The sequence below is a fragment of the Misgurnus anguillicaudatus genome, chromosome 25 (assembly GCF_027580225.2).
Source record: "Misgurnus anguillicaudatus chromosome 25, ASM2758022v2, whole genome shotgun sequence".
NCBI lineage: Eukaryota > Metazoa > Chordata > Actinopteri > Cypriniformes > Cobitidae > Misgurnus > Misgurnus anguillicaudatus.
Genome location: NC_073361.2, coordinates 21650664 through 21662702, shown reverse-complemented (window position 1 = coordinate 21662702; position 12039 = coordinate 21650664).

Genomic DNA, 12039 nt, shown 5'->3' with positions numbered 1-12039 from the left:
TCCTTCTGTTGCCGCTTTGGGCGGTGGTCTGATCTCTGACGCCTTTTCCAGCTACTTGTTACATTTTCTGTTCTTATTTCAACCATATTAATGTTCAAAATGGTCCCGAAAAGTAATTTGTGTGATGTGACATCCATGTTTTGCCCTGTTATATATCAGTACGGCTTTACTGGGCTTGTGTTGCATGCTTTTTTCTCTGCAGGGTAGTTGACCATTACTTTAATAGTTTTTCCCCACACAAGCTTTAATGATTGAGTAGTGTTTGTGCCAGCTTTTGCCATTCCTCTAACAAATTAGTTTACTGTGGTCATAACCTTCAAAAAGCTCATTACCATAAATTGCATGGCTTTTCATAAAGGCTGAGAGCTGCATTGACGAATCACAAATAGGACCTTTCTCTGGACACTCAGTGTTGCTACTAAATTAGGACCGGCACTTCCCCCAACATTTCTTAATCAGCTAATGTTTTTTATTTTCTTTATTAATCTTCCAATTTTCTGAATAAGTAGAATATAGACGTCTATATGCTTAGTCTTTTCTTGTCTTCTTGTCTACATTTACATTCATGCATTCGGAAGATGCTTTTATCCAAAGTGACTTACAAGGTATACATTTTTTTCACTATGTGTGTTCCCTGGGTTTGAACCCGTGACCTTTTACGCTGCTAATGCAATTCAGGGAACAACATTGTTGGGGTGTCTGTGGTTGTATGAAAGCATGATTTTACTGTTCTTTTGGTGCTTGAACACAGATGATTTTAGGAAATTACTGTTTAAATCGTACTGTAGTTTTAACCATATTTAGGGGTCAACTGCATTTATTAATTTTACCTTTTTTACCCTGTACATGTGATGCATGGTAGGTTCTTGGACTTAACACATACTACTTCATGCATACTTTGCCATGTTATTGCATTTATTTACCTGTATTTGTGTAAAGTGTCCACCAGTATATACAATTAAAGTGATAATCCAAAAGCATCTGGCATAGCAAGTCCAATAAAAGAAACTCCAGTGGCTCCAAACAGCTAAGCTAAACATGTGCTCCCGCTGCTTCCTTTTATAGTGTCTGTTTCTATTTATAGTGGCTTTTTTCCAATTCGTATTGATAGCCACCTTAGGTAACTAAACGCAACAACGTGTACCTATAGTCACATAATTTTTTTGATTCTTTTTCGTAATACTGTCATGAATTTCCGCATTTTTTCTTATCACGAATTTCTGTTTATTTGTCACTGCCACATATTGGTCACTCAACTGCTTTCTCCGATTTTCAAATCATTTTCGCTTTGGTTTAGGATTAGATTTGGTATTTGCGTTACAATGTCACTTTATGTATTGCCGCACTTTACAGCATGTTGCTTATGTCACACTTTTACGGCATGTTGCTCAGTAAGTCGACTTTTTCATAAAATGTCATAAAACTGGGGCCCCCTGGCACCATCTCGCGGCCCCCCTGGGGGCCCCGGCTCCCAGTTTGAAAACCACTGATAGAGAAACCTATGTAGCACCTGTGTAGAACCATATTGTGCCTTATAGAACCATATCTGGTGTAACAGTGGTGCAATATCACCCCCCGAATGGTTCTTCATAGGTGCTTTATAGCTGCTATACAGCACTAAAAATGGTTCCCCTGCGATTACGAGCTTTTAGTTCTATTTAGCACATTTTTTTAGAGTGTAGGTACGTAATTTCATGAGACTGGGCTGAAAGTATGCATGGAGTAGAATGTGGTAATTACGAGAACTTACCAAATATCATGTGTCCAGGGTCAACAGGAAAATTTATAAATTCAGTCAACCTCTAAATGTGGTTTGTGGTTCATCCCTTTGTAGTCTTAGGGGGCGGTTCACATTTCGTGTCTTTTTTGTGTGCAAATACGTTATTTTGAATAAAGATGAAATAGAAATGGAGAGATCTAGCGTGAGTGATTTGAAAATACTTCAGCTGCCGCTTCGGAAAGTGCGTTGGAAAAAAGGAGGAAAGCGGCGCGGATGCGTTTTCTTTGCAGTTTTAGATGCTACATGTGAACCACCCTTTAGGCCAGGGGTGTCCCAACTCGGTCCTGGGGGGCCGGTGTCTTGCAAAGTTTAGCTGAAACTTCCCTCAATACGCCTGAAAGTTTCTAGTATGAAGACCTTGATTAGCTGCATCAGGTGTGTTTGATTAAGGTGCAGAGACACCGGCCCTCCAGGAGCCACCCCCGCCTGTAGCACCTGGACTGCTGCTTTTAATATAACTGTTAAATACAAGAAGAACAATAATGCCAAATAATAGGATTTTTTGACCTTCTTAATCAAATTGCACCATTAAACGTAATAAATAAATAAATAAAATACTAGTGAAAAGCTGTTACACGCACCAGTTTTTAAAGCCACCGATATAGCAATGATTTCTCCCGGGGCTTAAAGCGAGAGGCTGTATGGAATTTAATTTCAGTTATTGTCTCTTCACGGTGGCCAGTGAGATTTTTTTCAGTCTGAGATGTAGCACATAATGGGGAGCTCTCGAGCTTCCTGATCAGCGTTCCGTTTAGTCTTTTAAGCAAGTGCTCCGTGCATCGCTCCTCCAGCACGCTTTTATTGTTTTCCTCTCGCAGTTTAATTCCCCTCGATGCATGCGGGTGCGACCGCCCCATCCTGCTTTACTTAACAATATCAAGCATGCACCTCCGATGAGCGAGCTGTCCCGCGGCTCAGACTCTCTGCTTAATTAGCCTCACGTGCACACGCTCGCCCGCTCGCACCGTGATCCAAAAATATGATGACACACACACAGAGCTCACCTAATTTTCCCCTCAGTTTCCATTTTGTTGTTAGCATTAATCTACTTAGGGGGAATTGCAAAGTGCACTGAGCAAAGCTAGTTTTACTTTAATCTTTTCCCCTTATGAAATTGAATAGTTGAGAAATCCTTAACATGGCCGTTTGTGGGGGAAAATTGGTGCTTTTGCAGCCATGCTGTATAATTGGTAATTCCTTCTGTGTTTTTTCTAAAGTGCGTGAGATCCATCAGTGTTCCTTCTTGTTTGTTGACTTGTGCATTAAGGGAATCTTGGCTGACCTAAAAAGCCAAGCATTAGAGCAAAATAATAGCAAAGAGTTTTATCTCTGGATCATGCATAAAATATTACCCTGCTTTTAATGGCTGTATCTTGACCCCTGTCTTGGAGTATTGTGCCTCCCCCACCCTAAAAAACAACAACCGTGTCCATGTTTGCTCCCCTAATGCACTTGATGGGAAGAGTGCTCTACTCATCTGGAAGTCGCTGAAAGGCGTCGGCTCTTGTGGCCGTAAGGAGAGTTGGGATAAGCTGTGCCACTTTTTACTTAAGTTGTCCTCTGTTCAAGGAGAAATTAAAACATTTTTTATTTTATTTTAGAATGTCTTCTATCAACTGACATTTACATGTTAAGCATTATAAAACCACTTTCACACAGCATGTGTGCCAAAAAATTGCTATAGTGCCCTCTGTGTGAACGCAAACACACCCTGGAACCGATCAGGGGATTGATCCTGGGATTGTGACCTAGTAACATTGCCAGGATCAGTCCCTGTGTAAACAAAAGGCCGGAACAATGCAGTAAGTGGTGTGTTGGAGTGAGGAAGCGTATGCCGTCGCAACAAAATGACACGAGCATGGTTTTTCGAGAAATCGCAATCATAAGCAAACTGAAGACACTTTGGAAAAATTACACCAATTGTCTGTCATACCTTAATGTCTCAAGTCTTTGAAGGATATTTACAGAAGGTGTGTGAACGTATGCACTGATTTTAGAAAATCAGTTGCAGAGGGAATGAACCAAAATCAAATGATCCTAGGACAAATCGTGGACATATAAACCATATATTTTCCGGAATCTGAAACGGGTTTAAAGGGGTGGTTCAATGGTATTTCAAGCATTATGACTTATTTACACAGTTATAGAGTTGTTTCCTCATGCTAAACGTAGGCAAAGTGTCAAAGAAGCAGTTGGACATGTTACAGAGTATTTCTGTGCCGAACGCACTTCGCCAGGGTTCGTACAAGTTTCGGAAAGTTTTTTTCGATTACAGGTCCAACTGACGTTTCAGGGGTTTTCTATACGTATCCCTTCTTTATATGGGCACTTACCCCGGAAAACCCTGCCCACCCGTCAATCAGCGGGAGATGCTAGAGCTTGCTAACAGCTTATCACACCACTCAGCTTTGTTTAATTTCAAAACGCAACAATGGCATGAAAGAAGAAGTGTGTTTTTGGATGTAAGGAGAAGAAATCCAGCCTTATGAAAACAATGGATATAGTTTATTATCCGGGGTAGCAGCTGAGTTTTGCGTGTGTGTTTGATGCACTGGATTTTCCCAACCGCATCACGAGTTGCATGCAGTAAGTAAGACTTTTGTCTTATGTTGTAAATATGCGCGTGCATATTATATAAATGACACAAACATGTAGTGAATCATAAGTTAAAACAGTGTTGTATAGTGTTGCATGACTCGTACTCGCTCCACCCGCGGTAGTAACTCCTCCTTCTTCATTTTTTCGTATGTTATCGGAAAGATTCGGTAAAGCTAATCTTTCTTTTATAAATCTGATTAAACTAAAGACTCTTCAGAGATATAAAGGATGTCATACTACTCTATATGTACTCCAGATTAACATCAGAAATGCAGAAACAGCGTGTGTTACGTGAGCTTTAACACAGAGCCATGTTAAAGGTAAAGTCTGTCAGGTCAAGTTTTTTTTCTTCAAAATTCTTCATTTTTAGTATATTATTAGAATATTTTACTTTTGAGAAAGATGAAGATGAGAGAGAAAGAAGGAGTAGACTCTAAAATTGCTTGATTTGTTTCAAGCCATGATTGGGTCATGATTGGGTTTGTCCATATTTTACTCAACCATGTGTTGAAACAACCCAGCAAAGAGTATTTTAAGAGTGCAGGACTACTGTTGTTCGAGTCAGAGCTCACTGTTAAACCAGGTCAGGGAGAGAAAAAGCCATGTGGTTTGGGGACTTGACCTGTGGGTAATTAACATCAACATTGATTTCCTTTTCCCAAGAGTGACGCATGCCACCGTACCCTTCAACCCCCTAAACACAAATACACACTATATTTCACCTACACAGCCAATGTCAAACCCCAGCTTTCCAAAACAACACCAAGCACGGTGAGGAGAGACCAATTAGGTGTAGTGTTTGTCTGCTGTGGTACAGTAGGTTTGTCTTCACTGTTGGACAGAGTCCCTAATTTTTTACAACTCATTGTACATTGGCTTTGAATGTGACTTTGTTTAATCATTTTAGTTGACCATTACAGTATTATATATTTTATAGCCACGTTAGCCGCTGAACCATTGAATTTCCAGCAAAGCAAACTATATTGTGATAATTTCAAGGTAACCGTATATACTGTCGTGGTCAAACCGCCCACTCCTGTACAGCATTTGCTGTTAAAGGATTTATTGCGTATGCTCAGAATTGACAGCTCCTAGGTTTTTATTTTCATTTTTCAATTAGAGTGGCGAGTACACTCGGTACATAGGACAGCCGAAGTCAAAGAGCGATTCTTTAGTAAATTACAAATCAAAGGCTGGCATATTCAAGATTTAGAGAAAAAGACACAGATTCAGGTGTCTGAATCAAAAGGCGCCATTCAGTCATTTAAAGCTGCCACATGTCTTAAAAATTTAGGAAATGAATCCATCTGTTTGTGAGGTTAATAATGTTTTCTGCAATCCGCTTTAACTCTTAATGGAGCTTTCTTTGGGAATGGGTCGCAGAAGTGGTCACCAATACTGAATGAGCGACACACATGTTTAAGTGAACTGCTTCATGTGTTTGTTTGGTATTGTTAAATTAACTGCTTAACTGCTATGCCATATGAATTTTTACTGCATTTCAAGCAAATATGTAGGGAAAAATAAAAATACTTTGCTTTAAAAAGTGACTTGATGATATACAGGATATATTTCAAAGTATAAAAGAACTCTTAACTTTCAATTTGTTAGATCAAATGAATGTCTGAAAGCAAATGTTCCACCAGTCTCCTCTCTACAGCTTTTGAAATTGTAATATTTTCCTCTTTTGTTGCCATTACTTACAAAAGAAAGTTCTAGAATTTTTTTTTTCTTCGACAGGCAAGGCAGTGTAAATAAGTAAATAAGTGCTTTTAGAAAGGAATGTGTTGGGCGATGGTGGTGCTGCCTTTTAAATTGTGTAGTTGTTCACTCACCTGATTTTAGAAATTAAATATAAAGCATATACATATGTATGTATGCATGTATAGTAATACACTATTGCTATGCAGTAGTTCTGGCATCAGTTCGTGTAAATTTGAAATAGAGGCAGCATCCTGACACCAGCGTCAACATTAAAGGTAGTGGATTGAAATGATCCTTGGGGAAGCATCACTGTGGTGGATGATGGAATTTTATCTGGTTTCTTTTTTCCTATCTGCAAATTTATGTCAAGAAAATAACACAGATTGTGGAAAAGTGATTTATTAATCTCTCATTCTCTCTCTTTCTCTCTGTTTCTCTTCTGATTATATATTTTTTAATCATTTGCAACAGAGATACTAAAAACTAATGTTAAAGGGACACTCCACTTTTTTGAAAATATGCTCATTTTCCAGCTCCCCATATACTCTCATTGCGGCTTAATAATCAAGGACTTTTAGTAGCAGGGGACTACTTTCAGGCACTGTGTAATATCATTGCGCCTGCGGCAGCCATGTTACGGCAGCAAAGTCCTTGATTATTACGCCAGAATGAGAGTATAGTTCCTAGACATATCTGCCTAGAAAATCACAGCTTTTAATTTTCCGTCGGTCTTAGCACACTATGTCACTACAGAAGAGTCAAGTTTTAAATAGGAAAAATATCAAAACTCTTTGGTTATTTTTTAGCACAATGCTAATGGTCTAATCAGATTCAATTGATTATGCTAAGCTATGCTAAAAATGGTAGCGCCAGACCCGGAGATCAGCTGAATGATTCCAAAACAGTAAAAATCTAATATTTAAATCTAGGGGAGCTGGAAATTGAGTATATTTTTAAAAATAGTGGAGTGTCCCTTTAAACAATACAATTTTCTAAAATAAGTGAAATTTTCTGTGTGTGCATAATAAACCTTTGACATATGCTAAAACAGAACTTCAAAAAGATATAAACACACATTGTTATTATTATGTAATATTTATGTAATTATTAACATGAATTATATTTATTCACCTTTCAATGTCCTTTTTGTTTTGTCATTTTTCTCATCTTTTGAGGGAAGAAAGGGCAATGGTTTAGAAAGAGTGAAATTTCACTTTTCAGCAAGCTTTGCTTTGGGGGCGTACACGTTTTTTTTTCTTCTATATTGACTTTTTCCAGGTTCTCGTCTTCTCCGCTTATTAGGGAAGCAAACAAATCAATATACTACACTGTGGCTGGAGTGTAGACATGAGAGCTCCGGCCCGCTGTCACTAACAATCCAACCAATCATCTGCCACGCTCTTTAGACTTCTTGTTCGGCCATTTGCATTCCAGAAGTCAAGTTCCTCCACATTATTTCCGTTCATTACCTTAACTGATATAATATTGTGAACATATTTAAGTGGGGTGTAAATAAATAAATAAATACATTTGAATGTGAATAAATATATTCAATTGAATTTTATAAAAATGCTGCATAGAAAACAATATAAGAAAAAGTTTCATTGGTGCTGCATGACTTTGGTGTTTACCGAGATTTTCATAGGATGTCTGGCAGATGTTGTTTATGTTTTGATCCGAAGCAACAGATCCCATATCTGTAAAGTGCTGTCACTCAAAGGGAGTACAACACCCCCCACCTTTAAACTCCCCCTTCAGTCCTCCCCAGCTGGAGGGTTTTGACATCTGCTGGTTCGGGATGCGAGCGAGCAGCTGTCAGCAGCAGGGGAGGCTCTTTCAGCGTCAGTTGGCGGGATGGCCGGATGCCAGCTTATGCCATCTGTGCGCCTGACATTCCCGTCTAATTAACAGAAGGGTTAATTGTTCTGGCAAGCTCAAATGCACTGTCTAACATTACCCAAGGGAGATGTGTACAAGTGACAGAGTGGAAAGGTGGCGGGGAAAGCTTGGTTAACGCCGCCCGCTGCCACCGGCACACTCCGGTTAACAGTCACCGAATGGTTACCCTGGTCTGGTGCGGGCAATTGGGCAGAGGTGTATTTCGCCTGTTTCTGATGAATTATGCCAATGATGTAGAAAGAATTGAGTTTAGAGAGGCAAAAGACCACTGCCTAGGGGCAATTGGTAGGGAACAATTTGCATGTTATTACTCCATATTCATAACTAATTGTGTTAGGCTTTGCTAATAGAGCAGAATGACGGATTGAAAAATTGAAAAGTTGTTTTTATAGCCAGCATTTCTCTCGCTGGTTTACAAAACCAGGCGCAGAGTGATCATTAAGATACTTTAGCTGCTAAGTATAGCAGGTTGTTTCATTTGTCAGCCTGACATGATGTAATCTGTTTAGCGCTCTAATTTTATCCTAGTACACGGAAGCCATTTTTTACCACACTTTACAATGGCACAATATGACATGTTCACATTCGGAAATTGTGTTTTAGTGTGGAGCTGCCGCATATTAAACAATAACATATGTGAAGTTTCATGTGCGAAGCGCGTTAATTACGGCACGTTGTTCTTGCCGATGAAATAAAAGAACGTAAATGAGATAGCAAGCACGTCTGGATGCAAGAATGCCACTAGGTGATCCCAGAGTGATTCCTGTGCATGCAATTTTGTGTATCTGTGCATTCTGCTCGGCATGTATTTTTGATACGAAAAACGTAACCATATGCATGTCACGATGAATGATTAATCGCATATCATTTTGGCATCAGAGGCTACAACTCGAACGCTGATGCACTGACACGTTAAGGGGGCGCAGTACGCGGTGCTAACATGCACACGCGCCCCTGCACACACACACGGCTGTAGCGAAGGGCTAAATGGATGCCCTCTGGGTTTTGGAGTCTGAGAGTGGCAATTTGCACGCCTCCCTTGGCCCCTGTGCATTGACTGGTTGTCAGGGGTGTGTGTGGAGAGAAATCTGGGCCCCAAAGAAAAGAGACAGGAGCCTTTTACCCAGCATGGGAGAAGCCTGAACAATCCAGCAGTGGAACAGGCTGCTTTTTGAAAATCTCTCAGAGAGGAAATGGGACTCAAATTGACTGCAGTTAGTTACCTTTCAAAAACCTCTCCTCTATTCACCAAGCTTTCATTTTCATCTCGCACTTCACAAGTTTTTTCCATGAATGTCAGATGATTGATATTTGGCAAGCCGCACTAGATAAAGTGCTCGAATCTGTGACGTAATTGCAAGTAATTCAGCCCTGTACTAGAAATTGGTTAAAAATGGACTTTTGGCTTTTTTGAAAATCTTATTTGGCACTACTAGTGAAATTGGACAATTTATATATATATATAATCCCAGCTAAAGTCATTTTTTTTGTGATTTATTATTTTCTACATAAAATTATCCTACATAATGTAAAGAAATGTCTGTGAAAATATAACCTTGATACCTTTAATATTGACTGAGTAATCAATGTGAAATCAATTGAAATCACACTTTGATGCTCCTAATCTCATTTAATTTACTATGTTCAGCTATTGCTTTAAAGGTTCATCCAAAAATTGTTCTGATGACCATTCGTGGACCCCAATCACTTCTATAGTATTTATTTTATCCTACAATGGACGTGAATGGGGTCCACGAACGGTTTGGTTACAAATATTTCTCAACATATCTTCCTTTGTGTTCATCAGAAAAAAGAAATTTATACGGGTTTGTAACAACAAGAGAGTAGGGTGACCAGATGAGATTGGCTGAAATTCTGGACGGGGGGTGGGGGTTGGGGGGCGTGGGGTCGGGGTTAGACGTTCCGGGGTTGGGGGTAATACAATAATAGTTTAATTTATTTATTTTATTTAATAATAAAAGATAGTGAATTTCAAACAGAACCAATCATATTACTTTAGGTACATATGCATATAAATAAATGATATAATGTATAGTACTATATAATGTAATGTATTGATATAATACGTATAGAAGTATTTTATACTTCAGTTCATACAATAAAAGTTAGATCATCCAATAATAGTTTTCTTTATTTTATTTCATAATAAAAGATACATTTCAAACTACAATTACTGAACCAACAATATTTTTATTAATATAATACACATGCATACAAATTTATATAATATGTATAAAAGTATTTTATACTTCAGTTCATACAATAAAAGTGAGATCATTCAATAATATTTTTCTTTATTTTATTTAATAATAAAAGATAATGCATTTCAAACTAACGTTATTGAACCAATCATATTTTAATTAATATAAGTACATATGCATATAAATTGATACGTATAGAAGTGTTTTATACTTCAGTTCATACGATAAAAGTTAGATAATCCAAAAATAGTTTATTTTATTTAATAATAAAAGAGAATGAATTTCAAACTAACGTTATTGAACCAATCATATTTTAATTAATATAAGTACATATGCATATAAATTGATACATATAGAAGTGTTTTATACTTCAGTTCATACAATAAAAGTTAGATAATCCAAAAAAAGTTTTCTTTATTTTATTTAATAATAAAAGAGAATGAATTTCAAACTAAAGTTACTGAAACAATCATATTTTTATTAATATAAGTACATATAAATGTATATAATACGTATAGAAGTATTGTATACTTCAGTTCATATCATACAATAAAAGTGAGATCATTCAATAGTAGTTTTCTGTATTTTTTTAATAATTAACAGATAATGAATTTCAAACTAAAGTTACTGAACCAGTCATATTTTTATTAATATAAGTACATATGCATATAAATTGATATAATACATATAGAAGTTTTTTATACTGCAGTTCATACAATAAAAGTTAGATCATCCAGTAATAGTTTTCTTAATTTTGTTTAATAATAAAAGATAATTAATTTCAAACTAAAGTTAAGTTACTGAACCAATAATATTTGTATTAATATAAGTACATTTATATAATACGTATAGATGTATTTTTTTTAACACAGTGCCCCGCCCTCAACCAATCTGACTCCTTCACTGGGTAACACTGTCCCTGCCTGCGTTATCAACTGTCCTTGCGTCTGCTGCAACTTTCGCTCTTTTAATCTACTCTATAAAACAAAAATGGGACAAAAAAGGTCCTATTGTCTTTGTGCATATAGATAAATTAGATAAATTAATAGAAACAATACAACTTTAAATTCACACTTGAGCTAAAGCCTACCGAGGTTGTGGAGGCTCGATGTCAGCATATTTTGCGGAGGTTTTAATTGCGGCCAGCACTCCCGTGTGCCTTATCAGTGCATATCTTAATGCGCACATATATATATAAAAAACAAACAAGATGCTGCAGCCAATGAGCAGCTGGCGGGACCTTGCTCATGTTTTATATGACAATAACTACTCAAGATTTTGCTTCAGTATAATTTTCAGGACTAATAATTGCAGGATTTGGGATTCAGGACAGCAGCTTAGATTTCGGGATGTCTGGTCCCCCTACATGAGAGTGAGTGAATGATGAGAGAATTTTTGGGTGAACTATCCCTTTAATGCCCATGCACTTGAGCAAAGCTTGTTTTTAGATTTTCACTGTGCTCTCAGACCTTTAGACCCTGCTCTGTTTCTTGTTTTATAAATCAATTTTTCATGTTTCATTGAGGGTATATCCATCTCCTTCCTGTCCATACTTTATTATCTCATCCAAAAGAAGAAAAGAAAAAAAGAAAGAGCAAGCCAGTGTTTTGAGTCCTACAGTCAATTCTTTATGTTTTTCTTTGTAGTTTCTCTATGATGTAGAGCATCTCACATATCCCTCTTGTTAAGTACCTGATTCCTTACATCAATACCTCCTCGTGCCTCCTTTGATGACACGGGACAACAGAACGTTTTCCTACACGTCTCTCTGTTAGTTTTCTATAAAGCCTGTATTTACATATCCAAATATAAGCATGGAACAGATGAGGTTTGGCG